We start from the raw sequence: 19,903 nt of genomic DNA on the forward strand, positions 1-19,903 counted from the left end.
GCACGTGTCCCCTTAATGTGGAGCAAAAGGGACAGAGGGGCAGCTCTTTAAGCCCCTGATCTGCCTGGAGGAAAACTGTCCTCAGCGCAGAGACTGGAAAGCAATCTTTAGGGATGCCTTCAGACGACAGTGCACGAGCCCTAAGTAGGGTGACTGTTGGGGAAAAAAGGAGGTATATTTCTGGATAAGACTCCTGCATGCTATGGAGCTTCAGGGAGATGGTTGGAATCAAACCCTGCTGAGCCCACAGGGCAGGGCAAGGGGGAGAAGCCCAAAGGGTATTGAAAGTTGCCTTCGCCAGGCTTGGCATTCTCCTGGAGGCAGCAACGAGAGGAGACCAGAGCATAACCTAGTGTGCTACGTGTCTGTGCTGCAACAAGAAAAGCACCCTGGATTGCACATTTTGAACATAAATCAAACAGCTCCCTGCCCACCAACTCTGCCCAAGTCAAAACGAAGGCGCTTTGCTTCCTTACATACCTAAGGCAGTGGCTGCGTAACAGCTCCGATGTATTCCCCTCTGAAATGCAATATTGCAGCTTGCCATACTTGGTGTTGAATGGTGTGCCTATCCCCTTGATTTAAACAACGATCAGGGTATATTTAGCTTTGTCTGCAATATTCTGGTATGAGTTGTTATAAGAAATGGTACTGAACATCTTACCTGTGCTGAAGTCTTTCTCAGCTGCTCTGAACTTCCCACCCACAACACTTCTGTTGTCTGTAGAATAGAATTTTATTCAACAAGTAATGTATGTTTTTATGTACGTGTATATATAATTAATACATAGATATACTTGATTCTGCACTTCTTAAAACTTTTCTGTGCTTTTTTTGTTCTGTACTGTTTAGTTTATTTCAGCATGGCATTCTGTGGTACTGAATACTGTCTGCATCTGTTTTGTTAGATTTTTGTAGTGTTTTTACATTTTAAGGTGAAAGCTGCTGGGGGCCTATATAGATTCTTTGTCATGCATATGAGCACATTATGCAGGCTTACCTTACTCTGTCTCCATGAGTCTTGCTTTGAGTGTTTTTTGTCTTTCATCTGCTTTTTGTGCTATGGGTTAAATCACCTACTTGATGCTTTTGTTTTGGTTCTGTGGACAGATGACTCCCAAACTCTGAGACCTTCTGTGATTTCCCTGTGAACACTGTCATTGTGAATACTATGACACATTTTTACAAGCATTTACTGTGCTTCATCTCTCTGAGCAAAATTCAGTTTAAATACTCTTGGAGATCAAGTATAATGTTTTGTTGATATTGCTACAATGGATTTTCATTCTTATTTCACTGAATAAGTTTTTGCTCAACAATAATACTGAGGTCTTCAAATATTGTGTCAGATACATTTGTCTCAGTCATTTTCAAGAGTGTTTTGGCCAACAAATGGGAGCCCTTGCTGTTTTGAATGTTAATAACTTTGCACGTAACTTGTAGGTATCTGTCACATTGTGAAAACACTTGTTGGTAGATTCTGAGGGGAAATGGTGTGGAGGACCTAAGGAGACAATTTCTTAGAACCCGTAATGATGGTGAAATTTTGGTTTAGCCTGACCTCTACTGGGTGAGTCTTGGACTTGACCCTTCTTCTCTGTCCCCATCCAACCCAACACTGCTCACCCTTTCTGTTGACAATGACTTGCCCATGACCAGAAATTCAGGTCTTGGCTCTGCAAGCACAGAGACTTCACCAAAGTTCACATGCCTGGTGTGCAGCTGAAGACAAGATGCTGATTTATTCTTATTGTAATTATTTATTTGTATTGCAGTTGTACTTAAGGAGTACCCATTGTGCTGGGCACAGAAAATAAAGGATTGCAAATGCCTTGAAGCCTTAAGATCTAAACAATGTACTCGGAGAAGATGCAAAATATATGCAGTGTAAAATATTCTTCTACATTTTATGCTGCCAGTAAATTTTGTCATTGAAATAATAATGCAGCAAAGAAGAATCCAGATTATTAAGTATAGTTTGCATGAGAGACCTCACTTTGGAATTTGGGGAGTGTAGAATAAATCATCTCGTGGGAGCTTTTATTCCCTTTTTTTTTTTTCAGCAGCAGAGCCATCCTTGTAGTTATGGGCAAAACAACTGAGTTAAAAACAACCTCCATAAATGACACACAAACTGAATTGACTTTTGTTTAAAAAATATCAACAAGGAAAAAGAGATAGGCATGATTCCTAACTATATGTCATTCAACCATTATCTGATGATGAAAACCTGTGTGTGTGTGTGTGAGAGGGTATATATATAAATGGAGAAAACTGGGAACACAAACAGAGCGCCTCCATTCTGAAATGCATAGTCCTGTCAGCAGTAAGGATGTAGTACATTTTTTTAGCATTTAGGTCTCCTCTCTCTGGTGGTTTGATGCTAAACTCTGTTCTCCCAAGACACTGGGAAAGCAAAAGGCAAAATTGGGAATTGCCTGCCTGCCTCCAAATCGCTGTGGCTACCAGAATACCCAGCATTTTCTTAACCACAGTGGCTGGTGAAGTTCTCAGCGACGCCTGCCAGGCTAGACTCAGTAATGTTTGCCTGGAGGATGCTCAAGACACGGCTGGGTTACAGACCTGCTACCTGTCATCACCGAGTCTGGGAAAAGGGAAAAAATGGAAATGTGGGGTACTATATTCTCACATGTCAGCTCAACTGCGAGCAGTGCTGTAAGGGAAATGGGGTGCATATGCTGTTGTGGCACATGTTCAATATGGATCACTGTGCTAGGTGATGGGGATGTAAGTGATACTTGGTTTATGGGCTTTTAAGGAACTTTGAGAACTCATTAAAAGCTGTGACTATAACTTGCTGATCTTTACTTTCTTTTCTGAGCGCTGACACCCATAGACTGTGAAACCAACCCAATTTGTTAACAAGCAAAAGAACTGGGAAAAAAAACCAAAACAAACCTTAATAAAACTTCAGAGGTCACTCTAGCTGCTTTTACTCAGCTGTATTGTGCTTTAAATATGTAAAATAAAGGATGTCCTAGTGCATGGGAAAACAGGGCTTTTCATTTCTAACTAAGCATATTCTCATGTGGGGGATACAGGCCCTGGTATGAGAAGGATACAGTTCATGGTAGTAAAGTGTAATACCTAGTTATGTATTCACAGGAGATGTTATTTGTTGCCTGTGTAACTGAATGTATAACAAGAAATGGAGGAGATTGGTAACCCATGGAGGCAACCACTGGAAAATTACTACTACCTAGGGTCTCGAAAACTGTCTTGAGCTGCTTCTTAATGAAGAGTTCTCAGGTGATACATGCCTAGACTGGGAGAGATTATGGGTGGATATTAACAGGATGATGAGCTAATCACTGACACAGAGCTGGTTCGCCTTCTTTCTTCACTTTGAACCTTAATTACATCCTGAGAATGGAGAGTGAACCAAGAAAGAAAAAAAAAAACCCTCAAAACACCAACAAAAAACCCCTCCAACTCTTGGGAATCGATTTTTGGATTAGCAGGTCATGGGGATGAAGTGGGGGAGCTGCTGCCTGGAAGGTATTCCGACTTCTGCAGTCACCTGGATAGAAATCCTTTCTCCGTGCACTGGGTTGTGTCCCATGGCTGGAAGTGCTGAGCAGCATTCAGAGGCCGTGTGTTCTACCCCACTTCCCGTCCTGCTGTCCCCCAGGCCAGCAGTCCAGCCCTGCAGTCAAACAGATGTTTGAAAAATTCGTTCGGGACGCTCAGCCTGTTTAGTGGTGTGGGCCAGCCATGGGCTTCTGCCATGGTTTTCATGCGTCACCCCCAAAGGGCCATCCCTTCATTTCCCATGGTCAAGTCAAGAGCTTGTTAGTGTTGTCTCTTTGGTCTGGGTAGCTGATGGCACCATCATGCTGATGTTTGCTTATAAGTTCTCCTGATCATAGACTTGTCCAGTTTTTCTTTGGAGTAAAAGCATTTTCCAGACACCTTCCCCTTCAAATGCCAGGGCTTAATAACAGACGGTGTCAGAATCTGGTAGGAATCTCCTCAGTATAGGTATCTCTCACTTTTTTTTAATCTTCTGGTTTAAGTTTTTAAAAATTATATCAATTTCCCTAATACTGTAGGTGTTTTTCTCTCAGGAATTTAAAAACTGCCAGTTTATCTTTTTTTCTTCATAAATCTTTAGATCTCTGCCCCCCTCTTTCTTCATCTTCCCTCTCATTCTGGAAGAGTATTTCCCCTTTCTTATTATCTCCTGTGTGCTCTTTTGCTCCCCTCCTTTGCCATCAGCCCTCCCCCCATCCTTTCAGGCAGGATCGAGTACACTTCTAATCACACACACTTTTATCTTCTTGTGGAATTGTAAGCAAAGCCTTTCTGATCTCTGTGTGTGTTCTGGAGCAGAACATGCCAGGATCGGGACAGGGTGAGGCTGAGAGCAAAATCACTGAAGCAATGATTGAAAGTTGTCTTGAAAGCAAAAAGTTAATTTTGCAATTCGCTGTCTTCTTATGAGAGCTATGAACTTCTTTCCATGTTTGTATGTTTAAAGTGGAAGTTAATTTGAAAAGGGAAGGTACTAGGATGAGGGTATAAAGTGCATTGTTTGAGCATATTTAAGTGTTTTGGAGTCTGGCATTTGTCATATCAAAACATCTAAATTGTTCTCTGTCTTTTGGGGGTTTATTTTGGTTGGTGGTTTCTTTGCTTTTTCAAAGGGATGCAGGAGGAGTAGTCAGAGAATCGGGATAATGGCTTTAACAAACGGAAATTGTTTGTGTGAATAACTCCGCAAGCAGCTCCTCATTCAAGCATAATTAGAAACACATTTTAAATCACTTTCACCCATACAGTTTTGTGTGCATTCTTTGGATTTGTAATAGAAGGTACAAAAATAACACCAAAGAAGAGGGATTATCTTCTGAAGAGTCTGTATGGCTTCATCCATGGTATTTCTGAAATATCATAATTTATTTCCCACTGCCCAGCATGGTCAGAATCTACCTGCATTTTTGTGGCAGCTATCTACAAGGTATGAGATCCAGTTAGATAAAGTAGAAGTTCAGGATGAATTTTCTACCTAAAATCCTTTCTGCCTCTTAAAGTTTGGCTGTGTCTTAGTTTCCTGCACTTTCAAAAAGTTGGTGCAACTTCTTAATGGACATTTTTTTTTTTCAACTAATAGCTGGTTAATGGATAGCCCTGACTGTTACAAGAATGATGCATCCAATACAACAGAGGCATGGGGACATTCCCAGTGGTACGTCTACCTCATTTTGTGAGACACTATCCATCATTGAATTTCCATTTAAAACAGCTGGTGTTAGGTGCTGATCTTTGTGAGAGGCAATAAGAATGTCATAGGACTTTCTCATTTACATCTTGGTAATAGATAATTAATATTAAATGATGCTATTAAGGATCTGGGCTCCAATAAGAGACAGTAGCAAGACTTGCAAATAGTCTATATTCCTGACCACAGAGCTCAGCTAGAAGATCATAGAGATAACAGACAAATCCCTGAATGTTGTGTCCAGGTTTCAAGAACCCATCCACCAGTTAGAACCTCTTTTCACAATGCTTTTTTATTACTGCTGTTTCGTATGTTTGCTAGCAGTAAGAAAATGTCAACTTTTCATGGGCTTGGAGTGTTGAGCTTTAAGGCAAAACCACAGCAGATCTTTAAACTAGTCTTGGAGTTTTTGCCATGCAGCAGCCATAACTTGTTTTTCCAGAGTATTTTTTATACATTAGAAATTGGTGACACGGAATGTTTTCTTAGTATGATTTGTTCACTTACAGAACGGTTACCCTTTCTCATCCCTTGAACATCAAAGTAGGAACAAACTGAGGGGTAGCAGTCCCTTCCTACAGAAATGCTTGGTTAGGCACTCTGGATCTTATTCCCAGGAGCAAATTGTCTGCTCCCAAGACTCCCGCCTCACTCACTCAAGTTGCTTAATCTGCAGCCTTTTACCAGGTCCCAGCCTGACCTGAAAAACCCTGCTAGCTCCACATTCTTCCAGTGGGATCATGCTCTTCCAGCAGCAAGCCCAGGCTGCTAAGCTTGACAGTGTCCTGAGCTGATAAGCAACTCGCAAGGTGGGGAGGATGAAATCATGCTCTAGACAACATCGCCGTTCTGGTTCCTTTGCTTGGGGCCTCTCTCTACCACTTCAGAATCAAGATTTGAAATTAAAAATAAACATTTCCAAAGCAGTCCTGCTGCCCTGCAGGGTTTTGTCTTAATGCTTGCTCCTTTGTAGCCTGTCTTCTAGGTATTCTGCTTTTCCAGCTAACACTGTTCCCACAGCTGCCTTCTGGTAGGGGCCTGAATCTGAAGACACATGCATTTGAGGCCTTGGAGTCCCATCTATTGCTACGGCTGCAGGTGACTATTAAACCTTTTCCCAAATGGCTCTAGATCCATTTTAAAACTAGGTTTTGTCCCCACTATAAGAAGGTTGTGCTGGTACCACACTGCTGTTGTGGATGGCAGTCTTGGTCCGGTTCCTGTCCGAATTTTCTGTTTTCTGAAACAAAGCTGCTTTCTGGGTGACGCATGGTGAGCATCTCCCCTAGCGCTGGCTGTCTTGGTTCCTTACTGTCTGTTCTGCCTAAAAACATAGCTTGGCATAACGAGTGGTAAACTTCTGTCGTGCAAAATGAGGTGGTTTTTTTTAAGGTTTACATTTTAGATTAGAAGAAGAATTATTGTGATGGTCATTACATTAGATGCTGACTAAGTCTTTGGAAATAATCTGTTCTGTAGTTTATCAGCTGTTTCCTTTTGGTTTCTTTTCAGTTTGTTTTCTCTGTCTCAGACTTAAAATATTCCTGCTTTCTTTTTGAAACACTTCTTCAAGCTTTTTTTTTTTTTTTTAAATGCATTAAGTGCTTAATGCCCTCAATCTGCATGAAAATGTTTTGTATATAACTCTAAAAGCTCCCTTAGGACTGTAGATTTTTTTAAATGGAACAATTTAAACATTTTCCACACAAATGGGCACTTGGGGCAAATGTCATTATGAAGATTGTAAGAATATTTGTTAGATATTTTCACTTTTTTTTTTTAAGACCTAGCTCTCTAGTCACAGTGGAAATTACAAGTCAAATAGAGTCAGCATGATTTCTGTTACTGGCAGAGAAGGAAAGAGTTTGTAAGGCTGGGAAGTTAGATGTTAATAAGAAAGAGAAACAATAGACCGTCTTCTCTGCTTCAGTCAACATGGTGCAGGTGTTGAGGCTGATGTAATGGTGTTGCTGCCTTCCTACTCTGAGTTGTACATACATATTTATAAACACATGCAAATCAATCAAGTATTGCGTTTGCAAGATAAATTAACAAAACAGGGATTGAGATGCAGAACAAGGCAAAAACGCTTCAAGTTCAAATCCTGCTCAGACTGAATGAAACTTTTCATTTGAAACTAATGTGTTAAGATTCTCCAGTTTCACATGAGGAAATACATTATACTGGATATTCTTGTAAGGACATATATTGAAACTCACGTTTTAAGACTTGAGGCTTACATATGGCTGACTAGTAGACAGAAGCTCAGTTTTTGTGGAGGTTTTGAATTCTAAGGAAATTGTTTTCTGATTTGAAACAGAGCTCCAAAGTAGTCAGATTTCATTTGGAAGAAAATCCTGAACCCAGTATTTGTAGATCAGATGAAATACTTAATTCTAGCAGGATCAGACTGTTTTGTTTCAAATTTGACTGGTTAAATGTTTTAAATATTGCTCTACCTAATGCAGCCTTTCAGAACAAACTAATTTGAAGAGAGAGAAAGAAACATTTCATGCAGGAATGCAGTAACAGGAAGTTCTGATATTTGTCAAAATATTTCTCCCTCTCTCTAAAATTAATATTTTATATTATCGGTATGGTTTTCTGATACATTTTAACATCAGTGGAATTGTATTCTACATGGTAGGATGTCGTTCATGTGAAGCCATTCTTTCTGACTGTATGTCATCTGTGTTTTGAGGAGATAGTCCTGCAGTGGGTGGAGAAATGCAGGGCTCCGCCAGTCTCCTGCATGTTATTTTCCACTGGAATGGTTGGTATCTCATGTCTGACAGACCATATTCCTTGGGAAACTCAGTTATCGCTGGTGATGGTTTATTAACAGATCCTTGGAACTACTGATGAAAATGGGTACGTGCTGTCTCTGTCAGAACAGCACTATTTTTAAACACATTCTTGGAATGTGTGCTTTCCACTTATATCCTTGTTTATTCCAGCAATGTGTCCTTACTTTGTTCAAGTCTCGATGGTGTATTGGATATGACAAACTCTGCTTGCTTTTGCAAAACTTGCCCTTTGTTGGTAAAACCAGTGCTAGGAGACCTGAACCCGGATGCCATTAAAACAGACAGAATTTAGAAAGCCTTTTTAAAGCCCTTTGAAAAATCCATCTGTCATGTGGACTTGGTGTCAGGGTGCTGACTGTGCCAGTCATTTTTGTGGCGAGTGGCCATATTACAATGCAGTTTAATGATAACTGAGCAGTTCTTACATAAAACAAGTGGCCCCAAGAGCAGGAGGACCTACTTCTCCATACCTGCATTGCCTGTGGGCTATGGCCTCCTACTTTGCTCTGAGATGGGGCCTCCTCTGTCCTGACAGGGCACCCAGTCAGTGTTTGGCATAAAACATTCAGGTTTTTGAGTTTTTTTAGGTTTGTTTTTGGTTTGTTTGTTTTTAATTTTTTTTTTTTTGAGGACTAGCCTTCTGCTGGGTTATCTCCCTAAACTAACTCATGGTGAAGGAGTCAACCCTCAGTGCTGCCTGTCCTGCGATGGGTGAGGAGCGCGATGGTTAGCCTTCTGATTGGTTAGCTCTGTTGTGCAATTAGGCATCAATGAATGCTTTGGCAAACAATGACTTCCAGTTCCCTGTGAACAAAAGGGAAATACCACAAAATATCACCAGCATGGTGATGGATTCTTCATGGCACCTGAAGTAGCAGTGTTGACATGCAGTCAACAGCATTTTCAGTATTAGTCCAGAGGGATCTAGCTGAAAGTAGTTGATAGCAATGGCTAACAACAGTTTTCTACTGTAGGTCAGGCTGGGATGGTTTGGTCTTCTTGGGGCTTACCCAAATGCACTCATTGGCAGTGCAGCTGAACAAGGGCTGGGTGCAGTGAGCTGATTTTCAGCACACAGCTGAGCTTTGTTTTCTCCAGAGCTGTTGACGAGTGTTAGGTTCTGGTTTCCCTGCCAGCTTAGATGTTTTACCTATTAAAAGCACCTGATTTTCTTGTAAGGTTTTAAGCGCAAACAAGACAATATAATTTCTAATGTATGTGTCTGACATGAGTGTTTTAAGGGCATTATGGGTATGCATGGTTCTTTTTAATTGCCTGTTAAACCCTATCTCTCTCTTACAAATGGAAGATTTCTGGCATGGGAGAGACCATTTTGCATAAACTGTTCAGTAAGGTTTTCCAGATGCTTATATTAAAAAAAAAAAAAGTCTAAAATGGCCAAACATATGTCTAAGATATGCTGAGTACTAGGGGCTGTATGCATGACTTCATTTTGTATAGACAGGCCAGAGCTAACTCTAACCTAGTCAGCTCTGTTAACATAAGCGGTGTAACTGCTGCACCACAGTGTTCAACACAGACTGCAAAAACTATTTGGATGGTCAGGGAGTCACCCCACATGGGTCGCATAAAGCTGGCCCGGGCACATTTCTATCAGTTACGGTCACAGCACTGAAAGCACCACAAGTATGTCAGGTAGCTTTATGTCATCCCGACTGCCCCTTACTGTTGAATGAAAGCTGTTTCCCTGGTGCTTTTGAGGGAATCCTGATGCTCACAGGAATTAGGTGTGCTGAACCTGTCCCGGAGCTTTTCCTGGTGGCTGGAAGAATCCAGGTTTGCTGTTTGAAGATCTACCAGAGTTATTACTGGTCAGTGCAGGCCTCAAATTTGGTTCATGCTGTAATTAATTTGCTTGATAAACATCTGTCGGTTCAGTTCTGGTCCACATTTTTGAACCTGCATCTGAGAGAGGTGGGAAGTTGGAAAAAATGGAGCGCTTAGCCTAGTTTAATCTTTGCCATAATCCTTCCTTGTTAGCAGTGAAGGAGAAAAGAGCAAAAACATCCTGTAAGCTTCCAGCAAAAATCCAGAATTTTAGTATCTGGGCAAATCCTTTATGTGGGGGTAACAGATCATTCCAAGCTTCCAGTTAACAGAAACTATGTGGAGAAAGCTAAGGAATCCATTGGTTTCAGATACTGCAGAAATATACGAGCACTAGATTTTTCCTTATTTTCTTTAAATACAAAAAAGAGATGCCAATAGAAATTATGGCTTTTAATTGTAGTCTTATCATCCTTAAGCTAGTAATCATGGCACATCTTCTATGGATTGTGCAATGTGGTTGAGCAGTTGCTAGTTTAGCTGTAAGCTATTATCAGTCATCTTGTCCTCCCTGGTTGTTTGCCAGGTTCCTCCTCCTGTACTTGAGGAAAAAGGGAATCATTAATGTTTAATAGCTGAAGGTACATGGCTGGTGCCAAAGTCAAATACCAAACCTGATAAAATCATCTTCTTTTTTTTTTTTTTTTTCTCCAAAGGAACCTTTTAAATAGAAGTAATTGATACGTATGTAAAGCTGAAGATCACAAGGAGGAAGTGATCTCATGCTTCCATGGCCTCATAGATTGTATCTGAAGCATGTTGGCTCTGTCTGAACTAGGCTGTGGACTCCTTGGGGCAGGGCTGGTGTTCTTCCAGATTTTGTAAAATGCCAGACACTGCTGATGTTGCCTGGTAAAGAGCCATTTCCTCATACCCCACTTGCAGAGGAAGTGATGGGTTTCAGTGACATTAGTGAAAGAAAGACAATTGCCAGCATTTAAAGGTCTCAAAGGTTAATGGCAAATGGAGAAGACAAACCAATACTATGGGAAGTCAATGTACTGGCAAGAAAATGCTTTGGACACAATATGGTGGTATGCCTTTTTTAAAAACTTTGCACTTCCTGTCTTGTAGCTTCTACGCTGAGCTTTGGCCTGTTTTTTCCTGTATGCCAGAGGTTGCATGACCATAGGAATTGCCTCCTGTTGCTTTTTTATACTGCCTGGCATAGGGAAGTAGGATTTATAGAGAGGCTTGGGGGTTTTCGTCACTCTTTTGGCTGTTTATTTAGTATGAAAGGGCTATGCCAATGCTCTTGTGGATTTCTTGTGTATTTTCAGTGTGCAGTTGCAGAGCGGGGGAGATCTAGCACTTGTGCTGCCATGCGCCAGTTCTCAGTCTTGCTCAGAGTGGTGGCAGTCACCTTTCAAAATTGCTATTCCTCTGCCACATTACCTTCTTATCTTTTCGTCCATTGCTCAAGCAGAAAGTTTCTAGCTCCAGTAATGGGTTGCGTGTCAAAGTCTGGAATAAAAGCATTTGTGCAGCTTCTTTAAGTAATTCAAGCTATGAGTGAGCTCATAAAGGGAAGAACATTGAAATTCAGGCTGAATCAGTGGTTAATTGGCTGCTACTCTGATCTCGGCTTCCCTTGTGCCTGAGCACTGGAGGAGGATGAGGTCATGGTGCTGAATTCTTGACCGCAGCATGCTGCAGACCTCCCGTGTCTTACCAGGGCTTGCATCAGCTGCATCCCAAACACCCAGTTACTGTGACACAAATACTGCTTTAGCTTTCCCCTAAACATCCATAAGCTTGGTGTGGTTAGGCTGTATGTGTCGCTGATGCCTGTGAATCATGAGACACACCAGCCCTAAAAGCCAAGATGCTCACTAACACTTGCGAAGAACGCTTTTGGCCCAAGTTCAGAGCAAAATTCATCCTCAGGATTCACAGCAAGGCACCTTCATTACCCCCTGATTTGCCTTTGTAAACTAATTCTCCCACTTGCTTTTGATGCTGGGTTTTTTAGCTGTGCGATTTGCCCTACAGCTTTGGTTTTCAGCATGCATTCTGGCCACTGTTTTTACAAAGCATGTTTGGATCTTAGAAACTCCAGCATCTATTCAAGATAGAGGTAGCAGGTCTTTTTACCGTTCTTGTGCAAAAACATTTCCTTTATGGTTGTCTTTTCAGATTATAAGTTTTTTTAAAAAAGATGGAAAATTGGTCTGTCTGTACAAGTGTAGACTCTACCTCAGTAGCAGCCAGAGAGGAGTTATTTTGCTGTGGTCCTTCGTTTTACGTTCTTAAACTTTAAAAACAAAATAACGAAAACCTTGGATCAATTTTGAAGCCGCGTTGAGTTAAAAAGTTGCACACAATACTTGAAGCATTTAGCCTTTTGAAGAAGGGGGTGGATTTCCTTGCGGCGACGGCTCAGATTTACTTCTGGCATCAGCAGCACACGTCCTGTCACGTCACCGCCCCTGGGGAGGCAAAGGGGGTTTTGTGCCTTCACCGCTTTTTGGGGTGCCAAGCCCCTGCTGCACCCTCGCTTGAGGTGGGAAGGATTCTTGTGAGGGCAGAGTGCGTTGGAAATCTGCTTTACCGCCACGTGAAATCCTCAGCCTCAAACAAAAGCCCAAAGAAACTCCACATCCCCAAGCCCAAAGAAAAACCAATCAACAAGATCTCGTTTATTTTTGTTTCCGAGCTCCAGCGGGCTGGGGCCCGGGCAGTTCTGAGGCAGCAGCACAAAGAGAAATGGCGCCCAAATGGTGGCGCTACGGGCGGCCTTCACTGGAAGGAAAAAGCTGCCGCTGGTTTTGGTTGGAAAGGTGACAGCGCATAGTGCGAAGCTGGGGGTAACGTCGCATCTCCGAACTAGGCGGATATTGCCTTTCTCCCTTGCTCTGGGGGCCCTGGGGTGCGGGCGGGGGCTGTGGGCGCCGGGCCCCGCGCCTTGCCGCCACGCGCTGCCATGGCGACGGGCGGCCGCGCCCCCGCGCGGGGCATGCCGGGACGGGGCGGGGCGGCCGCGCCTCAGCGCCGCCGGGAGGGGCCGCCGGTGAGCGACGGCCGGTGAGGGACCGCGCGGCTGGGCCGGGCCGGGCCAGGCCAAGCGCTCCTTCCCCGTTTGAGTCGGCCACCCGCTTTGCTGCACCAACGAAAGCTCCGCCAGCAGCGCCGGGGCGGTGGCGGCTGCGCTGCGCGCTCCCCCGGCCGGCGCACGGGGGCCGGTCGGTGGTGCCGGCGGGAAGGGCGGACGGGGCCTTGCCTTTGTATTCGGGGTCAGCGCGGGCGTGTCGGCGGCTGAAGGCGCGTTGTGCTGGCGCAGGCCGCCGGGGAAGTGCCGTTCCAGTGCAGGCCGTGTGCTTCCCCTGCAGGTGCAGGTGCAGGCGCGGGCGGGCAGACCCGGCTGTGGCGGGAGCGACTGATAGCTGAATTCAGCCCGTGTTCACAGGCCTAGAAGGCTGTGGAGTTTAGTGGTAAAACCAGTAAATCTGGTGTCTCTAAGCACTCCTTTCGGGATTCTTTATTGTTGTGCTGGAGGGCAAAGAAACAAATATGTTTTTAAATAGGTTACGGAATTTCAAAGCGTATTCAAACCACTGTGAAACATCAGGATGTCTGTGTTATCTCTTCTTAAAGCTTTTAACAGTCGTCCAACTGCAAAACAGAGATCTAAATTTTCCAGACCCGTGGTTGAGACTACAGGTGGAGTCTTGGTCAGCTACTGCAAGGCTGTCCAATGTTTTCTTCCAGTCCTAGAATGGAAGTTGGTATCAGTGCCTTTGCTCATTATTCTGGAAGCCTTCTTCCAGCTCCAGAAAGCTGCAAGTATGCCCTTACTCAAAATTTTCCTGAAGTGGCCAGGCGGCTCTCACACTGTACAAATGCTTTCTGGTTGCATCACAGCTCAGGTTGCAAATTACAAAACAGGCTGGTTTAGGATTATTTAGGTCTTGATCTTAAAATCTGGGACAGTCTCTGACAGATAAATTATGCATGCATAGTACACCTGATATGTTGGACCTGTTGCACTGGCAAGATGAGTCTATATGCATGCAGAAGCTAGTTTCCAGGCATCAGGCAGCCTAAGTTGCCAGGCATCTGGAAAAGTGGGCAATTACTTCAGAAATATGGGAAAAGTGTTTTCATGTGCAAGCATGCATGTGGCATAGGATTTCTGTGAATAATGCAGTAAGTCTGCTCTTAACTGATATAATTCTTCTTTTCATTTCCCCTTCCTCTATTTGGCTTATACCTCCCTATAAAAGATGAAACCAAATGAAGTTTGTGCTCTGGATAGTTGTATGGAAGCCTTGGTGGTTCCGTGAGGAGTGAGGAAATGTTCATCAGGTGATTGTGCTATTTTTTATTTGCTCCGTGATGAGGAAGTGGGGAAATAAAGATTTTTGGAATGGTTTCAAACAGGTTCTAGAGTTTTGTATTTTATAAAACTTTTAAACAGGGTATTCACTGGGGAGTAAACCAGATATTGTAGAAAAAAACCCAAACCACTAGGAGTGGAATTAAAATTATTCGTACAAGCATTGTGTTCTAACAGTAATGTTTGCAGTACAGCTTCCTGTGACTGCAAGTATATTTTACAGGGAAGGTTCTTCTAAATAATCACTGTTTCTGGCATTTTGAACAAGTATTTAAAGCACCATAACTTACAATGAGTATTTTTTTCGATACTTCTGCGGAACACAGACTCATAGTTCAGAATCGTGTTTATAAATCCTTGCCTAAGCAATAAGGTGGGCTAAGGCAAGATGTTTTCAGACTTCCTTTTCTAATTTTTTTGGTCAATTTCTGGAATTTATTGCCAGCTTTGCACATCTGTGAATAAACTAACAAGCAGACAATTTGAAGAGAGTGCTCTCACTGCTGCCTGCACTTGCAAAATCAAATAACTGAGGAGTCAAAAGATATGGAAGTTGTTTCAGGCTTCATCTCCCATGTAATAGCTCAGGAGGCAGCACGCAGCTCATCCTGTTACTTGGGAGCTGTCAAAGAAAGCAATGTCTTATTTTATAGTATTATCGAAAAAGGGGTGCATGCCAGACAAAGACAATTTCCAACCCATTTATTTTCAGCATTCTCCTAATTCCCATTATTTAAAACCCATCTTCCTGACAAACCAGCTTCTTAGCTCCCTTAATCCTGCAGCAAAATGATAATCCTTTATTTGTGACCTCATAGGCTGTTGCTATGGAGAGTGCTGTGAGATCACAAAGCCAGCACTGTGACTTCACTGTTGGCGGAGGCCATGGTTGAAGGAGATGGCCCGCTTTTGGGAGGCCTGGGGGAGAGTTGATGTACTTCTGGTGTTCTGTGAGCACTTCCTAAGCAGCAGGATTTGGCAGACAGGCTTGCATAATGTCTGTCTGTGTAGGTGATGAATGATACAGTCAGGGGCTGCGTGTGAGGGGAAAATTCGTGGTGATTATGTTTGGCAAGGTTACTCCTGCCCTTGAAAGAAGTTATGTCATCAGGAGGAGAATGTCAGTGGGAAGTTACATGAGGCTTTCACATCCTTAGTCTCTAAAGATATGAGCAAATTACTCTAAATACCAGAATTATTTTCTCTAAAGCCTCACTCTGTATCTCTCTTTTCTTTTTCATCATCTTAATATAATTTTGTCAGACCCGAAACTTTTCTTGGAAACACTAATTACATAAAAACTTCGAATAAAGTTTGTCAGGAGCAAGACTAAAGTCACATAAATCACATTTAAACCTTTATGCCCTAAAGGAGACGTTTAGGCTCTCATTTATAAATGTAAATATGAAGGAGATGCATGACTTTAGGCATTGTGTCCAAGACTTTCAGATATTCCCAAGTAGCTTACATGCATAGATTCTTTTCATGTTCAAGTCTGAGCTTTTACTCCATTTTCCAGAAATGAGTACCTAAAATTAGGTTCTTGAGTAACTGTCCTGATTTTCAGAAGTACTGAGTGTACAGCAGCACTCAATAGAGATGAAATGAAGAAAGGAAGTGCAAATCTACATCAGTTTTGAAACTCAAGCTGTGACTATTAGAAACAACATATGGCAAATAGGAACCATATTTGGCTCATTTAATATCTCTGCCTTTGACCATAACAGGAAGTTTTTAGAGAAGTAGTACTTGCAACTCTAAATGTCAATTTTTATCTACTCTTCAAGTGTGAAGCTATTGGAACCCAGGAAAAATATTAGTAAAAGAAAAGAGTAATTCCTTTGTTTTAACATTTACTTTTTTAATACATTAGGGAGCATGTGATTGAATAACAGGAAGACACATTCTTGCCTCTAAGAAAATTAGTATTTTCTTTTTAGTATAGATTATTCCCTTTTTCATTTTCACTATCACATCACGCATTAAAAAGTTCGTGCAAAGGAATTCAGGAGGGTTATGCACGTACAGCTGCCCCCATTGATAAAACTTTTGGAAGTTGTATAAGCCAAATCAGGTTAAAAAATAGGTTCTTATTCCAGAATAAATGAGGATTTGCATACGTATAATTACACCAAGGTAACTCTGGCAGTAAATTAGTCTTTTAAACCAAAACTGTGAGGTCAGTTTCCATCTTGTGTCTGTTACACGGGTGTTCCCCAAATTGTCTTTAGAGAGTATATAAAACTAGGTGCTGCCAGACAAATCTAGGGTGCATTACGTCAATTAAATGTAGTGCCAGAATTAAAATAAAATACCACAATTAAATGAGAAAAATCACAAGCCTCAAGTGTGGAGGCCTTGCAGGCCTCCCATGACATGCAGGATGCACTTTGTGAAGGCCTGCATTTTCCAGTTCTTGTGGATTGCACCTTCTTTCTATGAAACTACATGTGTTTGCGTTTTGAAGAGCTTCTCATAAAGCAGCAGAACACTTCTAAAGACAGCGTTGGTGATGACATGCTTAACTGCGTTCACATGTTGTGTTTCAAACTGCCCAAACCATTACTGTGCTCCCTCAGTGGAGCAATGTTGCATGTGTGCTTTACGAGCACGCACACTACTAATTCACTCTCAACTCTCTTTACTGTCCTGTAAGCTCCCGTCTTTCCTGTAGCTTTGATGTGTCATCATAAAAACTTAGGAGTAACCCTTTGGAGAGCAAGGTAAATGTTTCTTTTTCTCTGTTCTGCCTGTTGCAAGCCCTGGGAGGGCTCGTTCAAAGCCACTGGAGGATGCAGGTGCCCTTGGCCAGGTGCTGGGTGTGCTCCTGGGTGCAGCCGGGTGCTGTCGCTCACCCCTGAGCTGCTGGGTGTGCTCCCTTTGCTCGGTCATTTGCCCTTGGGCTTAGGTTTTGGGCTGCAAAGCAAGATATATTTGTTCTTTCAGGCTTTTAATTTAGAATTTGAACGGAGGCTTTCATTGAATCCTTTGCGTGGCATGGGGTGAAGGTCAGCCCAGAAAATAAAGCAAAGGCAAGCACCAAGTGGGTGCAGAGCACATGCGGATCGGCCTTCACAAAACAACTGTCCTTTTGTTGACGTCTTTCTTCACTCATACACGCAGCCCTTCCCACTTTGCTTATTCCAGCAATCCTGTAGACCCTTATATTTTCCCAGCCTCCTTACAGCTGGAGGTGCTAATTTTATTTCTTACCATTTGGTTATTATTTCTGCTTCCGTTTAGCCCTGCTAAGCATTTGGATTCTTTTAACAAGTCTTCTTTCATCATTAACATCACATATGCTGCATTGCCTGCTTTAGGAATCAAACAAAAATCATCTCTTTCCTCACATTTCCTTTTAACCTTTCCTGTGTTTTTTCTTACTTATATTATTTCTTGTATTTCTCTCCAATCTCCCGCTGCTGCTAATTCCATCTTTATAGCCTAGGTTTTTCTTTGGTAGGTTCTACATCAGCTCTTTAAGACTAAAATTTGTAGCTACCAAACAGGCAGGATGAACAGCAGAGGTTTCAAAAAATGCTTTTAGGACTACTTAATCTGCTGTAGGTGTTTCCAAGGGCTGGTCTGCACAGCAGTTGCAGCCTCCCAAAGAGGGTGGCCGGGTGAGGAGAGGGGCATGCCCCATCCCTCTCACCATGTGCAATGCAGTGTGTACTGATCATCAGAAATGCTTCGGAAGCGGAGAGCTTTCTCAAGCTCTGGCTCTGACAGAGACACTTTTTACCCTTCTAAATAGGAGTCGTGTGCCCTTGGGCCCTTAAGGTCCGGGTGAGTTGAAGTACTGCCTATGGGAGGGTAGCTCATTGAAAGAATATAGCAGTAACTGTAAACCCTTTTTTAAATGGTCCAGAATAAGCAATGGCAACATAATGACAATATAAGGAATGAGTTGGTTTTTTTTTTTTCCCTGTTCTAATATGTGCTAAGAAAATATTATCTTGCTGTGGCGTAAAATGTGATTGTTCAAAGGTTGGATTTATATATCCCCTATGCTTTGATCTCAGAATTTTGTTATATGTGATTTTCTTTCTGTGTCCAGTGGTTACTTGCCAGATTTATTCAAGAAATTTTCCCACATCTCTCCTTCTGCCAGCCCTTTGGTTTAGTTCAGTGTAAGTTGAGATCATCAGCAGCTCCTGAGATCATCTCAGGAATCTAGTCTGGATATCCCAGTTCAGGTCACAGAATCACAGAATCACAGGTCTCTCTATACTAAATAAGAGGGCAAAGACACAACTATTTTTATGCGCTCTCATCTTTCAGAAAACTGGGTCATAGCGGCACTTGGGGAGCACAAGGACGCTTCCATGCTCTAGTGCTTTTTAAATGTTTGGTGAAAGTCCAAGAGAGAAGTCTTGTTGAGCTCAGTTTAGAATCCAGGGAGAAAAAAAGAACAGCCAGTTCTGGTCTCTGGAAAGGGTTAACAATGTTCTGCGTAGCAGGGATCAATACCAAATGTTTGGGTTTTAATAGCCCTATTAGAAATCTGAAGGATGGAATGGATAATGAAGTGGTAACCCTGTCAGATCACAGTTGTTCAGGTCCATTAAGACTGCTGAGGAGGACTTCAGAAGGCACTAGCGACAGCTGAGCAATTTCGCAAAATAGTGACATCAGCAATGTACTGTAAGGCATTGCAGTGAACACTGAAAAAATCATACTCAAATATGTTAGATTTCATACTTTTTTAGGAGCGTGGTCTGCACATTGCTGGAGTCAGTGGCAAACATATTAGATGGGGGGGTGATAATTAAAAATCTAAACATAAGACTGTGTAAATTAGGAGATACGTTAAGAAGTCACGCAAGAGAGCTCTGTCTGTGGAATTGATAATTTCATCCTTGTTTTGGATACTGCATTTGTTTTTACGGTTTATGCACAAGGAGATTTTCACATTTCTGAAATTTCACTTGAAAAGAGCAGGAGGTAGGGAGGTGTTACTGTTGTAATAGTAGTAAAATGCCTGGTGTAGGTTTTGGTTTACTGCTTCCTGTAATAAAACAAGTGCTCAATAAAATTAAGAAGCAAAAACCAGGTGAAATGGACAGGAGGAAACATTTAATCCAGTGAGTAGTTTAATTGCAGGAACCCCTTGTTCCAGGTACTGTCATTTGTTTGGGAAGGTAGTTTATGATTGCTGGTAGTTGTACTAATTGGGAGAAAAAATGGAAATCTGCCAGTCCTTGAGGATCTCAAATGAACTGTTTCTGCCTGGAATAAGGGCATTTCCCTTTAAGATGCAGTACACACTAGTGGCAGCGTGTGCAGTTGGTTTTCTAATGCTGCTTCTGACATGCTTGGGCATCATGAGAGAGGCAGCAGATTTGGTGAGTGGCTGAACTGTTGTGCTGTAGCATTTCCCATGCAGCCATATTCACAGCTGATCCCCACACAGAGGAGACCAAAGGACAGAATTTGAAAGTATTTTGACCCACTGTGGGAAAAGGGCCACTACATCTACCCCACGTGGGTAGACCATAGGGGCAGAATATCCCAGCATAGCTACTTCATGTATTAGAGTGTAAAATATTTTGATTTTGTAAGCATTAAGTACATCTTAAATGTACTCAAGCCATGGTGAAAACTCTGCTTTCCACCACAGGGAAAAAAATGACCCAGTAAACTCTCAACCGCTAAGTCTTTGGAGTG

At 42.3% G+C, this 19,903-nt stretch overlaps 1 protein-coding gene across 3 annotated transcripts in view; it reads left to right on the plus strand.

Annotated features, from left to right (window-relative positions):
• Positions 1-19,903, plus strand: part of STOX2 (storkhead box 2) — a 144,509-nt gene that overhangs the window by 92,528 nt on the left and 32,078 nt on the right. Inside the window, exon 1 of one of the 3 annotated variants that reach the window (XM_065634088.1) lies at positions 12,895-12,921. The exons of the other annotated variants lie outside the window; for them this stretch is intronic. The gene's annotated coding sequence lies outside the window, so the exon portion shown is untranslated. Of the gene's footprint in view, positions 1-12,894; positions 12,922-19,903 lie in introns of those variants that run through there. 3 annotated transcript variants of the gene reach the window in all.

This window comes from Caloenas nicobarica, chromosome 4 (genome assembly GCF_036013445.1).
Source record: "Caloenas nicobarica isolate bCalNic1 chromosome 4, bCalNic1.hap1, whole genome shotgun sequence".
NCBI classification, from domain to species: Eukaryota; Metazoa; Chordata; class Aves; order Columbiformes; family Columbidae; genus Caloenas; species Caloenas nicobarica.